General features: G+C 39.0%; 1 protein-coding gene across 2 annotated transcripts in view; it reads right to left on the reverse strand.

The window, feature by feature from the left end:
* The window catches only part of tnr (tenascin R (restrictin, janusin)), a 252,698-nt gene that overhangs the window by 119,373 nt on the left and 108,438 nt on the right, over nt 1-24,887 (reverse strand). For both annotated transcript variants that reach the window (XM_067453468.1, XM_067453467.1), the window contains exon 3: nt 5,049-5,105. The gene's annotated coding sequence lies outside the window, so the exon portion shown is untranslated. The remainder of the gene's footprint in view (nt 1-5,048; nt 5,106-24,887) is intronic.

The raw sequence follows: 24,887 nt of genomic DNA on the forward strand, positions 1-24,887 counted from the left end.
CGGATCGCGTGTCAAACTGCAGAAATCACGAGACATTGGCGATCCGAATCATGAATCAATTCACTGACTCATAACCGTTTGAATCTTTATTTGAGGATTGAACACAAACGCGGAAGAGAAGCCAATGCTGAATAAAGTCGTAGTTTTTGTTATTTTTGGACCCAAATGTATTTTGGATGCTTCAAGAGACTCTAATTAACCCACTGATGTCTCATATGGACTACTGTGATGATGTTTTTATTCCCTTTCTGGACATGGACAGTATAGTGTGCATACACTTGCATACGCTCTCGGACTAAATATAAAATATCTTAAACTGTGTGTGAAGATGAACGGAGGTCTTACGGGTGTGGAGCGACATTAGGGAGAGGAGTTAATGACAGACATTTCATTTTTGGCTGAACTAACCCTTTAAAGTGGTCGCTCTAACTATATAAACACTCGCTGTGTGTGTAGCTGTGGTTGTGTAAGCTGGGGATAAGAGTGCAGATAAAACATGGAAGAGAAGGGGAAAAGACAGGACTATCCCGGATGGTGAACCGGATGCTGACAGATATCGAGAGGCTGATGGATTAGAGGGTAAAATCAGACATGCATTTCAGCTTATATGACTCCCACACATTCATTATTAAGTAGCCTGGGCTTCGATTGATCAGGAATCTCTCGCTGCAGGTCGCGATTTCGATCCTTCCCTGAACTCGAAACAAACCTGTCTGAATATCATTACAAAGCTCTTGAGCCTGCACTGTCAGTTCTCTCTTTCTCAGCCATCAATATGAAACTGATATATTATATAATGTTTATATAATCCATGAGGAGACACGGTACACACTTCAGCATTGGTCTTGCTGTATTCTAATGTATGTGAAATCAGCCCCTTGAAAATGTGACTGGATTTTTTATTTTTTGCTAGAAAAAAGTAGCCTAGAAATCTAGACGCGAGTGTCGTCTAGCAACTCTCAATACATGTCTGAGCTGTAAAAACGAAACTCTGGTCGGGCCAATCACATCGTGTATAGAGTCGGTGGGCGGGGCTTAACATAATGACGGCCGTGTTGCGTTTGCGTGCTTCTAGTAAACACAGAAACTGGCGAACAGCGGTCTTTCGAATCAGCTTTGACCGCGACTCTGGAAGACTTGAGTTAAGCTTTTCTCTGAGAAAAGAACGGCACTGAAGTCATTCTTAAGAAGGGAAGATGTGTTCGGAGTTTAGCCGACCGGATACGGCGAAAGTTTAATCTGTCAGCTCCGCTTCACCTTCGAGCTCTGGTTGGTTGTAGCGCTATCCAATCGCGTGCAGAGGGAGTTTGACAGACAGCCGTTTATCCCGCCCAGGGCAGGACTTAGGGTGGTGGGGGCCCCTGGGCTTGAGTCACTTCCGGGCCCTACCATATATACATTACTTTAGATAGAACAAAATGATACACAAGCTATGTATTAGAGCAACACAATTCTGGATAAACTGAGAATAAAAATAGAGATCACGATTCTGAACAAACAACTAAACAAAATAACAATGTATGTTAATTGCTGAAGTCTAAAAAAAAAAAAAAAAATATGAATTATTATTTTTTTTTTTTTTTTTTAAACTCGGGTTTGAATGAATGATTCAATTCCTCAATCAAATACAACTGTTTCATAGATTAATCACCATCTTTGAACGAATCTCCTGAATGAACGATTCAATGACAAATGTTTTTAAAAAGTAATTTGTCGCCATCTGGTGGCTTAACAATACAATCGATCCAATCGTTATTTGAAGTGGAAAGCTAATTTCAAACGGTGACTGGTATATAGTTACATGTCAAAAAAAAAAACACCTGATAATTTATTTATATGACCACCGATTGAAGCTTTTCGTATTATTTTGAAGGCAAGATCACTAAAGAAAAATTTGATAATAAGTGTATGTTGATGTAGCCTACCTAGTTTCGCACTGCCCGCTCCAGGCAGGGCTCGAACTCAGGTCTTTTCGCACAGGAGACACACTGCAAGCGTGCCGTGAGCGTCTCGGCTGCGTGGCTTGTCCGTTTTTATTTCGTCTCCCACCGGTTAGAGCTTGCATACTGCCTGCGTCACACGTGCGGTCCGAGCCGCGTGGAAAACGCGTGCATGCTTCAAATAGAAGAGACGCCTATTTTTCACACGACATGCGAGCGTGTTGGAAGCGTTTCCAGGCAAAATAGAATAGGAAAAGATGTTTATATGCCATTTTGACACGAATACATATTAAAAAATGACATTTTCATGTGTGAAAGTCTGTAGGTTAACATAAATGCAGATATAGGCCTAATTATAATAATAAAAAACAACATAATTATCGATTTTGAAATATTAAACCTGTCAATACAGAATACAATTTTCTGTAGCCTATTTTGCCGTCAATACCATATATATGTATGGTCAATAGGCGACTGCCGACGTTGTCTTTGCTGTATCAAAGGCAATATATTTATATTTAACATGATGTAGGGCTTCCCTCAGGCCGCCGCCCCGCGACTGACACGCAACAGAAACGCCATGCTCACGCCACGCTTGCACACTAGACGAGGAAAGCATCTCTTGAAATGACAGAAGTTTACCTGCACAGTTCTCGTTAGCTCATAGACCGTAAAAAAACCTCGCCTCCATTACACTGGCAAATATGTTTCAGACCCAGCCGCTATTAAAACAATCTGCCAGATTCGGCAGATGCGGGCGCGGGCCAGATATTATCACTGGCGGGCCACTTTTGGCTGCCAGTTTTCCACAAACTTTAAAATAAAAATGAAATGACTGACATATTATTGAAAAACCAAATGTAAAATGACGGGCCCCCTATTGGGCGGGGCCCATGGGCTTGAGCCCAGTCAAGCCCAATGGTAAATCCGGCCTTGATCCCGCCCCTCGGATTGAGCCGCCAATGGGGAACTTCCAGACCATGTGGGAAAAAAGGATTATTTCACTATGAATTACTTTTAATGCTGCCAAGTTATTTATGGATGCCAAGATTATGTCACATCTAACATACTGTCTGACAAGCTTGTGTTCTGCACACCTTGTCACATATCAGCTTTTAGACATTGTTAGTTTTTTTGTTATAAGTCAGAAATAACAAGGAGGCCGCCTCACGCAATAGAAAGTCAATGGAGATGGTTGGTTTGTTTTCCCCCGGTGGGCGAGGCTTTCAGATTATGACACACTACAAAAAAACACTTTTCTTACTTAGTATTTTTGTCTTGTTTCTAGATCAAAAAATTCTAAAACAAGAAGTGTTTACAAGACAAGCAAAAGTAATTGTCCTGTTTTGGGAATGGCTCGATTATGACGCGTGTCGGTCGCTCTGACTCAATGCGAGTCTGGCGTGTCAGGCTAACCCAATCCAGCTCCTCTCCCGCTGGTGTTTTGAAAAGACAATATTCCTCTCGGACTGACTAACAGATTGACAACCACAGGCCACCACGAGTTATCAGTGTCACCCTAAAGTGCACTCTTATCCACAGAGATCTGTGAGCGGGTATCTGCCTTAATTCAAGCCATGCTAATGGCTCATTAATATGAGAGTCATGGAGCTGTCAAAGACATCACACCGCACAGAGCTAAAGGACACTAATCCCCATTGATTAGAGAGCTCAGATCAAAGGCTTCCAGCGCTGTCACTTCACCTCTATTCTTCCCAACCCACTCGCGCCGCAATTAGGAGCCCTCTCAGCGTTTCATTAAGATGTTAAAAATACCAAGTCGCCTCCCCCCAGGGGACCCAGTCACTGAGACACATACCGAAATCCTCATTTACTATTGTGAGAAACAAACCGTGGCATCTCCCTGAACATTTCAATCAGTTGGAAGCCTGCAACTCACAAAAGCAAATGCTGAGTACTGGCCTCAACTGCGCATGCAGTGTGTGATAATGAGCTCATGGTCTGCCAGGGAGAGAACACACACACGTGTTTGTTTGTGTGAAATGTGGGGACATGGGTAATGTCCTCATATTTCACCCTCTCCTGTAATACCTGTGTCATACCCATGTCCTTATACACATTTGTGTCCTGATATTTCACAAAAACATGCCCACACACACACACACATTCACTCATACTCTCTCTCACACACACACAAACGCGCACACACACACACACACACACACACACAAGTACGTTTAACCACTAAAACTCAGCGGAACCTAACCCTGACATCGTCATGTATACGTTTAATGTTAAATGTCTGTGGAGGAGCTCTGACCCGATGTGTGGTACCATTTGAAAGCTTAGAGTCTCTACTTTCTGGAGATCGGCATCACTTTGGCATTTGTTTTAGGCAAATTGAAAAGCTTCCCATGCACACATACAGTGGTTCAAGTTCAAAATGTAGTGTCAATTTACAGGAAACCCTTTGAAGTTACATAAAACACTGCTAAAAATGAGATGGTTTTTGATTTTTCTGGGTATATATTCATTTTGGAAAGCGTGTAACTCAGGCCCTGTGAGCTGCAGACAGTTTGGGCTGTTTCCAGCATATTAAATCAATTTAATGACACTAGGATATTGCATTTATATCACTGTATATGGGGGTGTGGGGGGGGGGGGGGGGGGGAATCAGAAAATGGTCCATTTGGATCAGATCCATTTCAATAAATCTTGCATCAACAGGACACCTCTAATATTCTATTTGTTGTATTTCTTTTTAACATAGATCTGAAGTATATTCGGCACGTCCTATACACAGTAAAACAAAAAATCCAATGTTTGTTTCGTAGGACAAATAAATAAAAAAAATACCACCCCAAAGTCCCTGGGGAAAGTTCCCGCAGTGGACACGCAGCTAAAGTAAGCAGTGTTAACAGGGCATACTTTAACATGTAAGTGAAAACTATCAAAAACACTTTTAAAAATACATATAAGAAGAGAGAGAGAGGAAGTTGTGTTAAAATTAAACTGGCATGTCAAAAGGCTCACCTTATTGATAAATCAATGAATGCACATTATCATACACACTCAGCGATGTATACTGAGAAATACAGCTGGAAGAGATATATTACATTTGCTCTCTCAAACACAGTCTTATCTTACCTCAAGTGCCAGTGCTTAAGCTCTTGCGGTCCCTCCTCACAGAAGTATAACCTGCGCCTGGAAGAAAGAGGAAGTGCATCAATAAGTTGATATACATATGGAGCAACATAATCCTGATTACTCACTGCTCCTGATGTGTGTGCACTAACATGGATGTGTTAAATGGCATTAAAGGGTTAGTTCACCCAAAAATGTAACTTGTGTGATTAATTCCTCCTGTGGTTGGCCAGCCGTCAGACCTCCGCTCATCTTCACACACAGATGAAGATATTAGTGTTGAAATCCGATGGCTCAGAAAGGCCTTCATTGACACCAATGTCATTTCCTCTCTCAAGACCCATAAAGGCACTAAAGACGTCGTTACAAAGCCCATCTCACTACAGCGGCTCTACAATCATTGATGAATAGGCCAGAATAGTTTTGTGCGCAAAAAAATGTTGCACAAAAAATGCTTTGATAAAGCTTTCCTGTAGCTCAACCAGTAGAGCGTGGCGCTAGCAAGGCCAAGGTCATGGGGTCGATTCCCAGGGAAAGCAAGAATTTACAAAATGTAAAATGTGTACCTTGAATGCAATGTAAGTCACTTTGGATAAAAGCATCTGCCAAATGCGTAAATGTAAAAAAACTAAATGACGACTACATTTTAAAACAAAGTTTCATACCATTATTAATGATTCATTATTAATAATTATGATTCGAATTTGTTTGTCAAACCGTCAAACTGCTGAAATCACATGACCTTGGTGATCCGAATCATGAATCAATTCACTGACTCATAACGGTTTGAAGCTTTGTCTTGAATCGGATTTCAACACTAATATCTTCATCTGTGTGTGTGTGATTCAGATCGCCAAAGTCTCGTGATTTCAGCAGTTTGACACACGATCCGGATCATGAATCGATTCACTGACTCATAACGGTTCGAAGCTTTGTTCTGAAATCGGCCATCACTATATAAGTCGTTATTTAGTTGTTTAGGTCTATTCTGGCCTCTTCATCAATGATTGTAGAGCCGCTGTAGTGAGATGGGCTTTGTAACGACGTCTTTAGTGCCTTTATGGGTCTTGAGAGAGGAAATGACATTGGTGTCAATGAAGGCCTTTCTGAGCCATCGGATTTCAACACTAATATCTTCATGTGTGTGTGAAGATGAGCGGAGGTCTGACGGCTGGCCAACCACAGGAGGAACTAATCACACAATTTATCTGTAAAATATGATGACATATTGATAATATGATATTATGATGATATATGGCATGTTCATGACATAAAAAACCCCCAGAATAAACCAATCCATAAATGCATTCAGAATGTTAAACAACATATGGAAGTCTCAGCATATAGAAACAAGACTCAAATGATATTTATATTTACATGTAATCATTTAGCAGACACTTTTATCCAAAGCGAATTACAAAAAAGTCAAACATTTATTTTAAACAAACAAACAAACAAACAAACAAACAAACAAACAGAAAATGTAATTGTATAGTTAAGTGCTAGTCTTTATTGGTCAGGTGCAGTTGGAAAAGATGCGTCTTACGATGCTTTTTGAAAATGGCTACAGACTCGGCAGCACGAATTGAGATCGGCAGGTCATTCCACCAGGTGGGAACGGTCCAGGAAAAGGTCTCTCTGTGTGTGTGTGTGTGTGTGTGTGTGTGTGTGTGTGTGTGTGTGTGTGTGTGTGTGTGTGTGTGTGTGTGTGTGTGTGTGTGTGTAAGAGAGAGAGGCGTGACGTGTGCTCTCTTCAGCTCGTTGGCAGCCAGTGGAGTCTAATGAAGAGAGGCATGACGTGCGCTGTGTGTGTGTGTGTGTGTGTGTGTGTGTGTGTGTAAGAGAGAGAGGCGTGACGTGTGCTCTCTTCAGCTCGTTGGCAGCCAGTGGAGTCTAATGAAGAGAGGCATGACGTGCGCTGTGTGTGTGTGTGCGTGTGTGTGTGTGTAAGAGAGAGAGGCGTGACGTGTGCTCTCTTCAGCTCGTTAAAGACCACTCTCGCCGCTGCATTCTGGATCAGCTACAAGGGTGTGATAGTGCATGCTGGAAGCCCAGCCAGAAGAGCATTACAATAGTCCAGTCTGGAGAGAACAAGAGCTTGGACCAGGAGTTGTGCAGCCTGTTCGGATAGGAAGGGTCTAATCTTTCTAATGTTGTATAAAGCAAATCATTATATCACAGCTGCCTTCTATCCACCCTATTCTAGGAAGCAGAATGCTGATATACATCAACTATCAGTCTTTTTGGCCAACCAAGATCTATAAAACAAGATGTCAACAAGACAGCATGGCTAGCATCATAAATAAGCAGAGTTGGAACTGGACAGGTCATGTTCTGAGAAGAGAGCATCCCAAGAGTAGCCCTTCATTGGACACCCGAAGGTAGAAGAAAGAGAGAATCTGGCGTCACACAGTAGAGGAAGAAATTAAATCTATGAACCTGACATGGGGAGATGTCCAGAAAAAAGCCCAGAATCGTCCAGAGTGGAGAACATCTGCCCAACACTCTCAGAAAAAAAGGTACAGTTCGTCACTGGGGCGGTACCCTAAGGCACAAAAGTGAAAAGGTACATCTTTGTTCCTTACTAACCCCTAAATGGTACACATTAGTACCTTAAAAGGTACACATCAGTACTTTAAGAGTGCATAGTAGTACCTTTTTGGTTTTGTACCTTAGGGTACCGCCCCAGTGACAGCAAAGTACCTTTTTTCTGACATGAGTAAGTAACCTGCCAAATGTGTGGGATTTCAGCTGTGGCGTGTAACGCAGTCACTCCTACTAACCACTTTTGCGGGTTGAATTTCATATATAATATATACATTTTAAATTGTTGTCTTTTAAAAAGGCATCTGAAATAATTAGTGTTGTCAAAAATATCGATTTGTTATAGTCATTTTCTGCAGAATACCAGCTGTGTTCTCTCACTCTCTCATCTCTCCGTTAGCAAGTTCACACACACCCGCCTCCCCTCACTCCTTTCATTTGCTCCAGATGAATATTGTTGGTGTTACAGGGCTTGAATTTCGCAGTGGGATTGCGTGTGGACACACCAAACCGACGGCAAAGAACTAGCACTGATGAAAGCAGGCTGTAATCGCTTTGTGTCGGCGACAAAAAAATGCACTTGAACACACTGAGAGAACTCGAGCCGACTGTTCTGCAGATATACTAGTCTACACTCTTAAAAATAAAGGTTCTTAAATGGTTCTTTGGCATGGTGTGATTCCATGAAGAACCTTTAATATCCAAAGAACCTTTCCATTGCACAAAATGCTTTAGGCTGTAAAATGGAGCCTTTCACAAAACAGTTCTTTAGAGAACCAAAAATGGTTCTTCTAGGGCATCACTGTGAAAACTAGGGCTGGACAATAATTCAATATCAATATATATCTCGATATATTTTTTTTCAATAAAGGTGATATGATTTTTAAACACATTTCCGATATTTCGATAAATATATTACTGTATTCCTCACTGACTGACGTTCAGGGTGCAGCCGTCAGAAAGAGCAGAACATGATTGGCTACTTGCGCGATGACGTACACCACAGAAACGCAGTCAGTGCTCAGCAGTAGTAGGCTGATAGATCCAACGCGGCAAGTTTTAGCTACAAAAAGAGTTTCCCTGACCGCAACACAAATGTGACTGAACGAACTTCCACAAGTAAGGAGAAAGAAATAGTTGATAAGAGAAGAAAGACTAACGTTAATTCAGTGGGGTGGAAGCGGTTCGGCGTGTCCTCCGCACTTTTAATAAAGTGTCTTTTCATCCCCCGCACATTTACTGGATCTCACCGGTCCTAGTCGACCCGCTCCGAGCGGGTTTCCAAACGGCGTTACCTGGAGCGAGGGCGGGCAAGTTAACAGGGACGCTAAAAACCGCTTTCTCTAACCTCAGTTGATTGCGCGCTTCTTGAGGTCACGGGCAAGTGTATACATAGAAACCAACGTGAATACATCAAGATTTAATTTCAGAGACAAAAAATAATCTATGCTAGCTTGACCTGTCATTTTATTCGTATCTAAATATGAGGAGGACGCTCTCTCACAGAAAGCCCAAAAGCGGATTTGCAGAACTACTGTCACGCTGGAGCTGCAGCTGAAGGAAAACAATCGTTATGAGCTGAAAGGTGACGACGACAGTCAGACGATTGCGACAATATATGAAAGCAATGAAGGAGCATCATGAGTAACAAAACTGTTTTCAACACTGATAATAATCATAAATGTTTGTTTAGCATCGAATCCTAATATGAGAATGATGAGTGACACTGAAGACTGGAGTAATGATGATAAATTCAGCTTTGATCACAGAAATAAATGACACTTTACTATATATTCACGTAGTGAACAGATGATGTAGATCAGAATAATATTTCACTGTATTGTTGTTTACCGCATTTTTAATTAAATAACTGCAGCATTAAATATATGCTATAATTTTGCATAAATGGAAAATAGAGCGCTATGAATTGTTCTTCACTGAAATTTAAAACTTAAAAGAAAATGCTCAAAAAACTGCGTCTGCGGCATAGGAGCACTGTACGCTGTGAAGCAGATCCACCATCTGAAGCAGATCCCTCCGCTAGAATATTCTGAGCACTTTTGTTTAATCTATATTAAGAATAATATAATCAGCCTATGTTATAGTTTAAACTTAAAGATATTAATATTAATAAAGTGAGAGTCTTATGTTTATTTGATGTTGATTTCACATTTCTTGTTCATATAAAGGCTAAATACAAATAAAAGGTGAACATTAATTTATTTGTACTGGTTTTATTTCTAAAATATTATATAGTTTTATAGGAGGACTATTCATAGACTTGGCAAATACATTTTTCAGAAGTTTGTAGGTACAGACATCCTTTGTGGCAGTTCTTAGTAGTTTTTTCTAAAGCTTTTATATAGTTCATATCGATATCGGAATTATATCGTATCGACCGAAATTAAGAAAAATATTGTGATATGAATTTTGGCCATATCGTCCAGCCCTAGTGAAAACCCATTTATGGTTCTTCCTGGCACTTTTATTTTTAAGGGTTTAGATTCATCATTCAAAAAGGGAAACCAGAGATGGTGGTCTACAATCCCAGTAGTCGCCACCACCAGCGTGTCCTTGAGTAAGGCTGTTTACTCCATGTTGCTGTCGTCAGTGTAAAGTGTAAATCCAAATATCAGATACAGGTTGCTTTTAAAAGATGATGTATGTGGGTCGTCAAAAAATCAGATATAGTCAACAAATCGGAATTGTGCATCAAGACCTGCAGTGTAAATGCAGCTAAAGAGACAGCGGCCTAATATACCTGCGGCCAAATTATGAGATAATGTATAACATCTACACACTGTAAAAAACAAAAGTTGTTTTTTGTTGGTATAACTTAAAAAAGTAAGTAACCTGGTTGCCTTAAAATTTTGAGTTTATTGAAATTAAAATTTTGAGTTGATTCCATGAAGGAAATTTGTTTAATAAATAGAAACTCAAAAAATTATTGTATCTGAACCACATATAAAATGTGATAAATCATGAAAATAGCACAATTTAGGATGTTTCACTGCATTATCACAAATAAAACACACACAATTACCCAATATGCTTACAAAATCTTTAAATAATATTTTAATAAAGGTTGTCGAATCTCAAAAAATGTTCATTATATTAACTCAAAATTTTAATTTCAATGAACTCAAAATTTTAAGGCAACCAGGTAACTTTTTTCTAAATATTTTTTTTTTTTACAGTGGCAGTTTTTGCCCATGCTATCAATGTCAAAATTGTGGCCTAATTGTTAAAATGCTGAGTTTTTAGTAAATTTGGAAAACCGCTAGCCACAGTGGCTAATGAGCAAAAAGAGTCAAGCTCTTGTTACCATACTTGGCCTTCCCGTCACGATTCATTATGCTTTAGCTCTATGTGCTTTATGATATCTACCGAGCGTTATTCAGGGATTGAAATGAAGGTTTTTAGCTCAATTTGACTTCAATTAATCGGTTCTGTAATGTTTATAAGGTAATGGTAAATAAAGATGGCAGTTAAACAGAGAGATAGAGGGCATCAGAGTTTCTACATGATGTATGTCTGTTTAAACACTTACGTTATGTTCTGTTCATGCGTTGTCCTTGGAAAAGAGCAGTTTTCTAACATATTTATTGACTTTGACTTTTCAGGCAGTGAGCCATTTACGATGCAGCCAAATTCACAACAACAGTGGTTGCATATGGATATATATGAATTGTTTGATCAAAATGTTTACTATAGGATATTGTGGACATGTCTCTAGCATCCCTTCTACATTCTACGCCTTTGGTTGTATAGACTCGCAGCATTTGTACTGTTTGTCTCAGAAGTTATTTTCTCATCGGCGTGGCCACAATCTTAGTGTTTCTTCCTCGGGGAGAGATGTTGTTCCCCATAATAAAGGCAATTTATTTCTAGCTTTGCTTGTCAGCAGTGAGGTTGAACAAATGTGAAAGATTATAGTATTTAATTTTCTTTGTGACCGTAGCACGATATCATTACAGGGATGGCTTTGGGGTAGACCGAGGCTTAACACTGTTCTGGAGAGATGTAAATTAAGTACAAACTTCCTGCATATTCTGCCAATATGCATATGGATATTGATCGGCACTTTCTGAATGCCTAAACCACAGAGCACATTTACCCTAAGGACACAAACTGATTTGAATATTTAGTCCAAAAAAGCAAACAGTGTTCAGGATTTGTGTAATATATAATGAAAAAATAATAATGCTGTGTGTCGTCCCTTAGAGGTATAGGCGAAACTATTGAGGCATTTCGGGAAGAGAAAGTAAGCAAACTTTCAGCATGTAAATAATTTCCCAGAGAGCAGAGGATGCAAGAGGCTGTCCGGATGGAAAGAGTGCTGTGTAGGCACAAAAAAAATGGATGCACAAAATGAATACATGAATAAAATACAGCGACTACAATTCAATGGTACGCCAAACAATCTATACGAACCAACAATGCTCCAGTCTTCATTTAATGGCTCACCTCAACCCGAGAAGTGCTACAATCCACTATATGTTCACTTGCCTTTCAATTCATTTTCTCTTGGAAAGAAATTAAAAACATTCATGGGGGCCAATAGTGTTTTCCTCCATTGTTTCCCATGATTCACATCCTTAATGTACAGCATAAACACGACACACTGCAAAACAAATGCTCTTCTTCCTCAGTCATTGTCTTGTTTCCAGTCTAAATATCTAACAATTCTTAAATCAAGATGCATTTACTATATAAGTAAATTGACATAAGATATCCGTTCTTGTTTTGTTGAAAATCAAATCAAAATGACGTGAGTTTTTGCATAAAACCATAGACTGTAAAAAAATATGGCCGTAGTGTCCGTGACGTCACCCATAGGATTGCGATAAGCCGTTCTGAAGCTTAAAGTATGGGCGAGCTGGGCGACGCCATCTTGTGAGCGAGTCATCGCGTGTCACTCCCAGATAACAGAAAATGGGCAAAAAGGCGGGATGTGCGCGGAGCGGAGGTGACGCAATGACTATAGACGGAGGATAAATGGCTATCCGGCTGTAGCCATGCCTTTAATTATGCAGAACTTTAAGGCTTTATGTAACGTAAACGAATGAGTTATGAAGGGCAAAAATAGCCGTATAGGCAAAAACCACAATTTGTACCAGGCTGTAAACATGTTTTTTCTGCTGTAAAGTTGAGAATTTTAACATGAGCTCAATGTGCTCCTTCTGGAGCCGCTCTAGTGGCCGGTTGATGAACTGCGGTTTACATTACTTCCGTATTGGCTTCAAGAGAGATCGCGGGAGGAGCCGCTTGCTTAAAACCGGCAAAAGGATCTGCCAATGTGGTGAGGAGAAAAATAATCTTATTTCTGATTGGGATGGAAACAAGATTTTAATCAGAATTAAGATTATTTTTCTCACCCCATTGGCAGATCATTTTGCCTGTTTTAAGCAAAAACTCACTTCATTTAGATTTTATAGTCAACAAAACAAGAACAGATATCTTATGTCGTTTTACTTATATAGTAAATGCATCTTGATTTAAGAATTGTTAGATATTTAGACTGGAAACGAGACAGAATGACTGAGGAAGAAGAGCATGTTTTGCAGTGCAGACGTCCCTGCGCTGTAGTTACAGTATGTCAGTATCAGAGAGGGATCACCACGCCACCAGTTCTCTGTCATTTGTTATCCTTCGGAGATCCCATTTCCGATGTGTTGATGCAGCAGATAGATTCCCGTACCGTAACCATTTATCACCTGTCACTGGAAACTGTTGTCACACTTTTTTTTATCTTTCTGCAGGAGAAACTGCTTTTTTTTTTCTGTAGAAAGGTTACAATCATAAGCCCTGACAACATACGGGATGAAAAAGTGCAAACAATATGAATACACTTTGGATGTCAGAAAAATGTAAACAATGTTGTATATTTTCTGTTGCGTGTCAAAATTCTTCGTATTGCTACTCAAAGCTTCAGTACACTGTAAAAAAAAAAAAAAAAAAAAATTGTTGGTTTAACTTAAAAACATAAGTAACCTGGTTGCCTTAAAATGTTGAGTTTATTGAAATTAAAAAATTGAGTTGATACAATGAAGGAAATTTGTTTAATAAATAGAAACACAAAATATTACTGTATCTGAACCACATAAAACATTTGATAAATCATGAAAATAGCACAATTTGGCTGCGTCATCAGAAATAAAACACACACAATTACCCAATATGCTTACAAAATCTTTTAATAATCTTTTAATAAAGGTTGTCGAATCTCAAAAAATTTTCATTGTATTAACTCAAAATTTTAATTTCAATGAACTCAAAATTTTAAGGCAACCAGGTGACTTTTTTTCACAATATTTTTTTACAGTGTATCATTGATGTCCTATTGCTTTGACTGTTAGATGGGGCGTCATTCATTTTGTCTATATTCTAAAAATGCTGGGTTAAAAACAACCCAAGTTGGGTTGAAAATGGACAAACCCAGAAAATGGGTTGTATGGATGGGTTCATTCACTGGGTTCAAACAACCCAATTTCTAAGTTTGTCCATTTTCAACCCAACTTGTTTTTTTTTTTTACCCAGCATTTTTTTCTTTTTTTCTTTTGAGTGTGTAAGATATCAAATTCAAAGGGATGATAGGGCAATCAAATTACAATAGGATTACAGCTGGTAAAATGGTTCACGCGATTTTCGATTTCTTTGGAGCCTAAGATATATTTGTTTGTGAGTTTGGTTGAAACCATCGCAATTATAATATAAAGTACTAAGGTACTAATTGAAAATACAATTATTAGGGCGTGGTCATGAAAGTGGAGACGTTCTTCTATTACGGATCAAGTCTTGGAATCGTAGTTGTGTGGGATGTGCCATTAATGTAACGGATCACTGAGAAAAGAGGTGGAGAGGGAATCCATTTGCACGCACACATTTAATTCCTAAAGTCCTCAGAAAAGTACAGGGACATCAGAACCAGAACACAAACCCATACGAGAGAACAGTAACCGCAGGTCAGAACATCCAGGCCCCGTCCACACGGAGACGCGCTTAGCTGTTTATGTATACATTTTGTACCGTATCAGCGTTTCGTCCACACGGATCCGGCGTTTTGAAAGCATGAATCTGATCATTTTTGAAACCGGGTCGGATAAATCTGAAAACGACAATCTTCCGTTTTCGTGTGTGCAGCGAATCCGTATATTTTCTGAAACGGTGATGTCCTCACAGTATGTCCAGCACGGTGAAAGACTAAAGGGATACAACTACGGGCACTGGGCATGCGCACATCAATATCGCCTCAGTTAATTACCGTATGTGCATTATTGTAAGGGTATGTTTAGGGTCGGGGTAGGTGTAGGCGTTAATAAAACACATCTGTTAAGTAGCAAATGTATTTATTGTTATTTTATTGAGAGATTTTGCCTCACCTCCGACCACTGCTATACCCCTTCTCGCCACAGCTCTTATTCTCCGTTATTAGTGTATTTCTGTGGCAGAATCACAGCGCCACACACTGGCCTGGCATGCGAACTACATCGTTTTTAGTCGGTTTCGGTAAGCTCGTGTGGACGCAGATATTTCTTGAAACGAGGAAAAAAAAAAGATCGGATTGGGAAAGCTCAGGCTTTGTGTGGACGGGGCACCAGACTTACAATTAACGACTAGCAAACCTAGTTAAATACACAAAACAATGAGTAGATAGACTGCAGGGCCCTGTACCATGATGCTAGTTTAACAAACTCAGGGTTACAGGATTAGTTTAGAGTTGACAAAACCAAACCAATCTATTCAGGCTTTGTGGGTCCCATGATGCTGATCATCAGCTTTCTCTGTCAACTCAGGCTTTGATCCGGAGTTCAGGAGTTTAGCTGTGACATCAGCAGTGAACAGCCAATCACACGCTGTGACATCAGCAGTGAACAGCCAATCACACGCTTTGGAACTAAAATTCACTTTTTGCAAGAGAAGCAGTAAGATTAATTTCTCTTTTCTGTGAATATTACATGATTGAAAAAGATATTATTATTCCGCCATTGAAGTCTATGGCAGCCCATAGAACCGCTTGTGGGAGAGTTATGGAAAATTATACATTTGGTACACTGATAGAGGTCAGTATTAATAGTAACCACACCAAATTTGGAGTCTCTAAATCGGAAAACTTTTACGTAGCAGTTGTGATAATACACTTAAGGGACTATCTCCGCAACACTTTATCGTATTCAAACCAAACTTGGTAAGTTTTATCACAATCATGTCCCGAGGCAACTGGCAGTGTTTCGGTGTAGCGCCACCTACTGGTCTGGAGATAAAAAAGGCTATTTTTGCTTATAACTTTAATTGAGGAAAACTGGCCTCGTTAGATTCCAGGTGTCATGCTTAGTCGACTGATGTCCAATTTTACCATGTCGGCCATACATTTTTAATTATGTGCTAAAATGCTGTATTTTATGACTGCATGAACGGATTGTTACGAAGCTTGGTATGGGTCATCACCACGATGCCTTGAAGTAGCCTGAGAAGTTTTGAAACAGCGCAACCTAGTGGATATTTTTTTTCCAAATGCTTATAACGTTGGGTGTGGTTGACATATTTTGATGAGAATTTGATGTGTCCTGAATCCTTCCCGAGTCCAACAATACCAGATTTGCCAGATTTTGATGTATGGTTTGTGCAACGTTGTAATTAAGCGCTTATAAAATATTAGCGTGTATCTTCGAAACCGCTAGTCCGACAATAAGTTGAAGACCAAATGTTAAAATATTGATAGTAAGGGGGAGTAAAATTCAATTAAAGTCAGGTGTCAGTCATTTTTTGTGTTTTTTTCCCCTTCATATAAATGTCTATAACTCCAAAATTAAATTAGATATTGTCATTAAAATTCAAACACCCATCTATGTGCTCACTCCGAGGACACACACACAAATTGGTATGATTGTGCCTCTTGGTGGCGCTAAAATAAACAAAACATGAAATTGACTCTATACAACTCAATGTATTAATGTGGGGTTTCAACATCTTTGCTTAAAATTGTCTCCAAATGTCTTTACTCATTTTTGCAGTTGGTCTGCTGCTGGCTTCCTTGTTTGCTTTTGTCGCGCTTCACCCCGATAATGGCTGCTTGCAGCTTTATTAATTATTATTTTTTTTTATTATTATTATTATTATCATTATTTTTATCCTGACTCTCTGTGGTCATTAAAAAATCCCAGCATCCTGGCCAAATTTGCCTCTGTCCATCATGGCCTCCTAATCATCCCCCTCTCCTGATTGGCTTAATCACTCGGCCTCCTCTCCACCAATCAGCTGGTGTGTTGTCATCATCCGGGTGGTGGTTGAAGAGATTACCCCCTTCCTTGTAACGCGTATGGAAAAATGATGGTGGTGAAAACGATACACATATCGAAGGTTGATGTTCAATTAAATTGCTTGTCTTGGAATTAAAGTGAAAAAGGTGTTTTGCTCAATGTGCTGATAAAAAGGATGAAACCTCAGCACCTCGTAACCCCAATCCTTTCATATGCAAGTCATCTTTTAGTAAAGTTGTGCCAGGGATATTTTCTATTGGTAATGCCATGTCATTTAAATGTGCATTAGTATGTTTGGAGAGCGAACACAGTTTGATTGGTCAGTGTGTCTAATGGATAGAAATGATTAATGGATGTGTTCTCTGTGGCTGCATAGAGATGATTAAATAATCATGAAGTTATGAGAATGAAACTGAATGAGCAACAGGTAGAAGAATCTCTTTTGTTGCATTCGGGGATGTGAATGATCTCTCGCCACGCCCTCCCCTTTAGAAATGTCTGCAAAAGTGCCAGGATCAGCGTTCACCTCAGAGCTTTGATATAAAACCTGTCAAATTTTAATTAATAGTAGTTTCATGGCTGGGGTTTTTATGATCGACACTTGCGATAATGAATTTCATTCACCAGTTACAGACTGTGAATAAGGAATATGTTTCTTGTGGTAATATTCATCTCCCTCATTCTCTCACACGCTCTTTAGGACAACAGCGAATCACAGGATTTTCCTTTCTCATTAATGGGCAATTCCTTGTAAAAATGGGGTTGCATATTGGATGAGAAATAACTGGTTCCTTCATATCCATCATACATTTCCACATGCCACCTAATGAAATCCGTACATCACTGTTTATACTGAAACAAATACACACGCATGTCTTTCAATTTCATGTCCAGACTAAATGTGCACATACTAAATGCACATTTGCAGTAACAGCAGTAATGCAGTAACATTACTTGCTATGTTTATCCAATTGACTGTAAATGATTATGGATGCAGTGTCTGTGACGTCATCCGTAAGTGTCGGAAGAGCAGTTTTAAAGCCTAACACCCAGCCGTCGCCATCTTGGCAGTGCTTCACTCCCAGATAATTCACAAGAATTAGCAAAAAGGCGGGGAGTGGGCGGAGTTTATGTGCCTGGTTGCTGAAACCACGCCCACCTAGCACGGTCATAGTGGCACTCCACCTGTCACTCAAGTTGCCACGCCTTTAATTATATAAAACTTTAAGGCTTGATAAAATTTTAACGGATGAGTTATAAAAAAAAAATACCCCCTCACAGATGTCATGAAGGGCTAAATTAAGATAAGACAATATGGTAACACTTTATTTTAAGGTTCAGTTATTAACTATTAACTAGTGTCTTATGATCATGCATATTACTATGATATTGTCTGTTTATTAGCACTTATAAAGCTCATATTAATGCCTTATTCTGCATGAGCTTATTCTACATCCCTTAATCCGACCCAATACCTAAACTTAAATGCTACAAAAACTACCTTACTAACTATTAATAAGCAGTAAATTAGGAGTTTATTGAGGAAAAAGTCGGAGTTAATAGAGAATGTGTTCACTATACTAAAGCGTTACCGCTGATTTTAGGCAAAATGGCTGAAAAATCATATACACAGTCACTAATAATATGATTTAACAGTTTATCACTTTTGACCAATAGGTGGCGTAGTTACAAAATAGATGTCATCGATGACATGAAGGGCTAAATTAAGATATGACAAGATATACTTTATTGTCCCAGAAGGAAATTTTGTTTTGGACTCCGTTCCACAGTTTTTGCAAAGACAACACAAACATTATACAAAATACAAAGAATAAACGACTCTCAACACATCCTCTCCCAAAGCACATACTCATTTAGATTAGACAGGTACATATACAGTAGGCACATTTCATTGGCAGTTTTTTCAAAAATTAAAACCCATTATAAATTACAGCTTCCATATTGCACATCCCTTATGGTTTATACAATGAAATAATGTAACTCGCTAACCTCAAAAAATGGACAACTGACATATTGTACAACCCTGATAATATACATACAATTACATAACGCACAGCCCCCAAATGACCTACAGATTGCATCTTACAGATTACTCCGGGATAACTGACAATGGGCAAAGAGGCGGGAGGTGGGCGGAGCCAAGGTACCTGGCTGCTGAAACCACGCCCACATAGCTGGATCATAGTGGCACTCCACCTGTCACTCAAGTGGCCACGCCCTTAATTATGCAGAACTTTAAGGCTTTATATAATGTAAACGAATTAGGTATATAAAAAAAATCCCCCCCCCCCCCCACAGTCGTCATGAAGGGCAAAATCAGCCGTATAGACCAAAACCACAATTTGTCCCAGGCTGTAAATGTGTTTTTTCTGCTGTAAAGTTGGGCATTTTAACATGAGCTCAATGAGATTCTGCTCCTTCTGGAGCCGCTCTAGTGGCCAGTCGATGAACTGCAATTTAAATCAATTCCGTATTTTTGCTTCAAGTTAGACCGCGGGAGTTTGCGGCTTGGTTTAGCCTGGAAGAAATGGCAGACAAGGTTCAAAAGAGCTTTCATCCTAAGATGGTGGACTTCATTTGACTTTTTTTTGCTAAGGCCTCAGGATCTTTCCTGAGTGCTTTTATCTTTTTAAGTTTTTCTGGATTGTGAGGTTGAGTAGAAATAGCAGCCTTTAGTAGTTAAAGCGTAAGCCTGACCTGGTGAAGCTATGATATCTAAGAAAGCCAAAGTAATTTTTAAACATCAAAAGCAAAAAAGTAGAAAGAAAAAAGTTTAGATGCTCTTTGCATTCTGATGAGAGTGCACACACACACACGCACGCACGCACGCACGCACGCACGCACGCACGCACGCACGCACGCACGCACGCACACACACACACACACACACACACACACACACACACACACACAAGAACAGAGTAATCCTCGTGTGTATTCTGTTCTTCCAATGCATTCATTGGAGAAATGTCTATCAGAAGAGTATAAAGGTCCTGGGAGTCTGGAAATAATGTGCAAGGGGTTTGCAGTATCTTATTAAAAGCACTTTTATGCCTCGTGGCTAAACCAGCATCGGCTTTATTTGTCTAAAGAGGTCAGAAACCCTCTTCCATCACGCATCACAGAATCTGAATACAGAAAAGCACAGGCATAGTATTATCTCTCAGAATTCAGCACACACCGAATCTGATATTCATTCCCTTATGCTAATGAGCGTAATAATGTTATTCAGAACGTTTAACTACAGTATATCAGGCACTCAGGATGTGTTATTATGCAGACAATTAATAACCTAGACCAATTCTACATCAAATGCATGTCACATCTCTTTAGACTACTCGTAGACATGTTGTATTTCTGATTTACAGTACAGGCCAAACGTTTGGACACGTTACTATCTGTAATTTGAAAGTTTCTTCTGCTCATCAAGCCTGCATTTATTTGATCAAATATACAGAAATAAATGTAATATTGTGATATACTATTACAATTTAAAATAATTGGTTTTCAGTGTATTCTCCTTTAAATGCTGATGTATTTGTGTGATCAGAGCTGAATGTTCAGGATGGTTCCTCCAGTCTTCAGTGATCATGATCCTTCAGAAATCATTCTCAGATGAGGATTCATTAGGAGTGTTGGACACAGTTCTGCTCACTAATATATTTTCATAACCTGTGATACTTTTTATAATACTTTGATTAATAAAAAGTAATTAGATTAATAGATACATTTTTTAATCGTGATTAATCGCACATGGCCTGTGTCTTATTACGGCCATTTATCTTATTTAACACATTAATTTAGTCCTAATTTGCACACTATGACCTATATAGTGTGTGCTAGGTCATATATAGATCTATATATATACATATGTGTGTGTGTGTGTGTGTGTGTGTGTGTGTGTGTGTGTGTGTTTGATGTTTTCTTGTTGTTTTAAAAGCCTAACCAGGGACGGGGGCTGCAAATTAGCCTTTGGCCTCTATGTCGAACATCGGCAGCACGAAATTGTAGAAATGTTTTTTTCTGCATTGTCCCTGTCAAATAAATACATACATAAATAAATAAATAAATAAATAAATAAATAAATAAATAAATAAATAAATAAATAAATAAATAAATAAATAAATAAATAAATAAATAAATAAATAAATAAACAAACAAACAAGCAGAGCTACTCAGAGTTAGTAAGATCGCTACACTTTCAGAGAAAAGGTGAGCAAAGACAGATTTCCATCCGGTGTGCGAGAGAAAGCGTGAGAAAACCAAACTCTATAATCTTCAGTGAATCTCTATTGAGCTGTTATTGCATTCGGATGGTCTTTAGAGAGGTGAACTATAACTTCAGTTTTACAATACGGGATTAAACAGCACAGTCTCAACAGGACCAGTGTTCTCTCAGCTACTGTAATGGAAGACACAGAGCTTTATTTTAATGCTAAGAAAGAGCTGGGAATCAGGTGCATTTTGAGCAGTCTTTTGCATATTTTCTGCTCATTAATATAGACAGGCCAACACAGAGCAGCATTTGCTGTAAACATGGCCTGAGGAAACCATCGATGCACACAGATGCTATCAATGTGAGCAGCAAAGAGGAAAAGCAAGCATAATAATCTTGTTTACCATGTTGTGTTCAGATAGTTGTGCAAATTGCAAGTCATGCCCTGCGTCTGAACACTGGACTCATGGCCTCAGGACCACCGAGCACTTTGGTGAATGCTAATTAAAAACTATGAAACAATCAATTGAACGGCTGTAAAGTGTGTCGACGAGCAATGGGAAGCCATATTTGTACTGACACAGCAAACGGTCCTTTCCATCTTTCTCTTGCTCGCTCCTCCACCTTTCCTTTTTCTTGGTGCCTTTCACTGCTCTCTTTTCCTCCTCTCTTCAGTCTCCCTCGCCTTAGGTTTCTGGTTGTGCAAAGCGTTTTTTTTATTGTGAGTTGTGTGATGGAGCTTTTGAAAAGCAACTCCCCAGAGCGATGGAGTCCGACTGCATGACAACAGATTTTGGAGCCGGGCCTTATTCGAGCCTTGAGGAATAGCAACCCAGTATTTTTTTGGTTGGACTGTGGACCCGCAGGGGACTTGGGAACTGATGCCAGAACCTCACTTCAAAGGCTCATGCATTAGGAGAAAAGTGACCCGCTTCTCTTCTACGAGTAGGACAAGCTCAAATTGAGAAGTGCTATGAGTCGCTAACTAAAGATCGTGATGCCGTGCTTTGCATTTGTCAGTACTGTGACAGTAGTTTTTTTCCAAAGAGTGTACTTTTTCAGGTACCCTTTAAAAAAAATATTGTTGGTTTAAATTAAAAAAGTTATTGTCTATGAAAATATTATTGTCTCTGAACCACATACAAAAATGTGATAAATCATGAAAATAGCACAATTTGGCTCCGTCATCAAAAATAAAACACAATTACCCAAAATGTGCTTACAACATCTTTTAATAATATTTAAATAAAGGTTGTCAATTCGCAAAAATGTTCCTTGTATCAACTCAAATTTTTATTTCAATGGACTCAAAATTTTAAGGCAACCAGGTGACTTATTTTTTTACAGTGTAGTACAGTAAAGTAGTGCTGTCACTTTTTATTTTATATTCGAATATGCATTTGAACATGACGTGAAATATCCATAATCAAACTATAAATAAACTATCCGTTTTTTTAAAGTGCCATGTAGCGCATTTTTTACAGTATATGATTAGACCATTTTTTTCTTTTTTTTCTTTTTATTGTTTAACCATCTCATCCAATAGAGTTTTAATAATATACAGATAAAGTAAAACCGGAAAGTTCAAATTAATTAAATAGATTAAGTAGTGTATACTCTACGTTTTAGAAAAAAATTCTATTAACTTAATTATTTACATGGTCTTCCTTTTGAGTAATTTTAACTAATATTTTTTGATTAAATGGAATTTTTTTGTGAATAAGTAAGCATAACTTAAAAACATTAATTAAATATAACTTAAAGGGGCGGTGAAATGCTGTTTCATGCATACTGAGCTTTCCACTGTTAAAGACTTGGATTCCCATCCTAAACATAGACAAAGTTTCAAAAACTAATGTTGGACGTTTGATGGAGTATTTCTGTGTCAAAAATACTCCTTCCGGTTTCTCACAAGTTTCGGAGAGTTTTTCTCGAGTATTGACGTTAATAAGAGCGGAAGGTCCTTGTATGGGCCGTACGGGCTCTTCTCCCGGTAGGGTGCGCGCGCGCGTGACTAGAGCACGCTGTAAACAGTCTCTCAGCTGCAGATCCAGTCGTCCGTGAACACTTATGTGGCGCGCCGCGCTCCACTTTATTCCTATGGGTGACGTCGAGCGACTTCAACGCTTCAGCACAGCATTCTGGGAAGGCAGCGCTGCATTTGAACCGATTTGAACGCAGAAATGACGGGAAGCTTTACAACATCGTTTCAGTTCCGTCTCAAAATGGATTTACACGCCACTGCTGTCACAGGACTTCACCAAATCAGACCAAAGAAGTGTGTTTTTGACGGAGCAGTCCCAGCGATAAAGGTCCAGCTTTGGAAGCAGCCGGTGAGTTAACTTAAACTGCTTCAAATGTCTATGCTGTCGGCTACGGACGCATGAGTAAACATCAGTAAACGACACGATCGCGTGCTTCGTCATTCAAATGCTCTAACGGTTACTCCATTGTTGTTCTCTGTATAACGTTACAGTATGCTTGCTACTTCTAAGGTCTAGTCGCATACAATAGTCCATAAACCGAATCATGTCCTCATACACTGCGAGTAAACACACAGAAATGCGGAGAGGCCATTAAATACAGTAACTTACATACCACAGAGACGGACGTCCTGCTGTTGCCGTTTCTCCTGTTCAATTTATTTCTCCCTCAGATTTGATTGTGGATCATTATCTGTATTAGCTGAGATAGATGGGTTTCTCCACGCTTGAGGACGTCACCGCTTTGCGCGCTTGTCATTCTTTAGCTCCGCCCACACGATACGCCTCCAGGCACTCGGTTTTTTCCGGAAAGACTCGGTACATATTTCTTTTATAAATATGATAAAACTAAAGACTTTTCAGAGATATGAAGGATGCAATACTACTCTATAGGTACTCAAGATTGACATGAGATTGACTGAAACTGAGTGTTTCACCCCCCCTTTAATAGAATTAAATAATTACATGCTAAGAATGAAATACATAAACTTGAGTTGTATGAACTCAAAATCATAAATAATTAAAATAGCTCACTCTGGTCTTGCTTTGATGTGATTGGCCATTCAAGGAGTTCTGCCTGGCAACAAGAGAACTAAATCACTGATTGGAGGACATTTACAAAAGGCGGTCCTTTTCGCTTCGTCTGTTGGTGATTCAAATTAAGATGGAGAATTTTTCATTGTGTGCAAGCTTAAATTAACGTAAATAAAAATGTGTAAGTTACAAAACCTAACAATAATATGTGAACTAACTTATAACTAACCGGATTGACTTTATCTCTGTTTTAATGAAAATAATCGTTTAATTGGAAGTCGCCATGATGGAGATCAGTGTTTGCTTTAGTCGGGTCTTGACCCTTGACTGTGTAATATCTGGTTGTTTGTGTTTGTGAGACACATTTGCCGTAATGCATGTTGGGACCCTAGGGGAAGTTTTGATTGGTAGTACCCAGCATGGTGCAACAATGACCACACAAACCAATACAAATTGAGTTTTGTTAACATAAAATGGTGTGGTTGTGTACTTAATTTTTAAAGTTCTGTGAAAACACAAAACTTTGTTATAATAACTGAAAATAATTGAGTTACCTTAACAGAAAATGGTAAGTCAAATTAACTGCAAATATTTCAGTTGAGCTAAATGAGCACTTTAATTTAACTGTTATCAAAAGGTACAAGTAGCAGGTAATCCAACCTTTTAAGTTCTGGAAAATTGTGACAAGTTAATCAACGTAAAAAATGTAAGGCAATCGATTGCCTCAACTTTTTTTGTTCTGGTAACTTATTTGGGTTTACAGTGTAGTGAAGCTGTGAGTTTA

The sequence above is a fragment of the Pseudorasbora parva genome, chromosome 9 (assembly GCF_024679245.1).
Source record: "Pseudorasbora parva isolate DD20220531a chromosome 9, ASM2467924v1, whole genome shotgun sequence".
Lineage (NCBI taxonomy): Eukaryota > Metazoa > Chordata > Actinopteri > Cypriniformes > Gobionidae > Pseudorasbora > Pseudorasbora parva.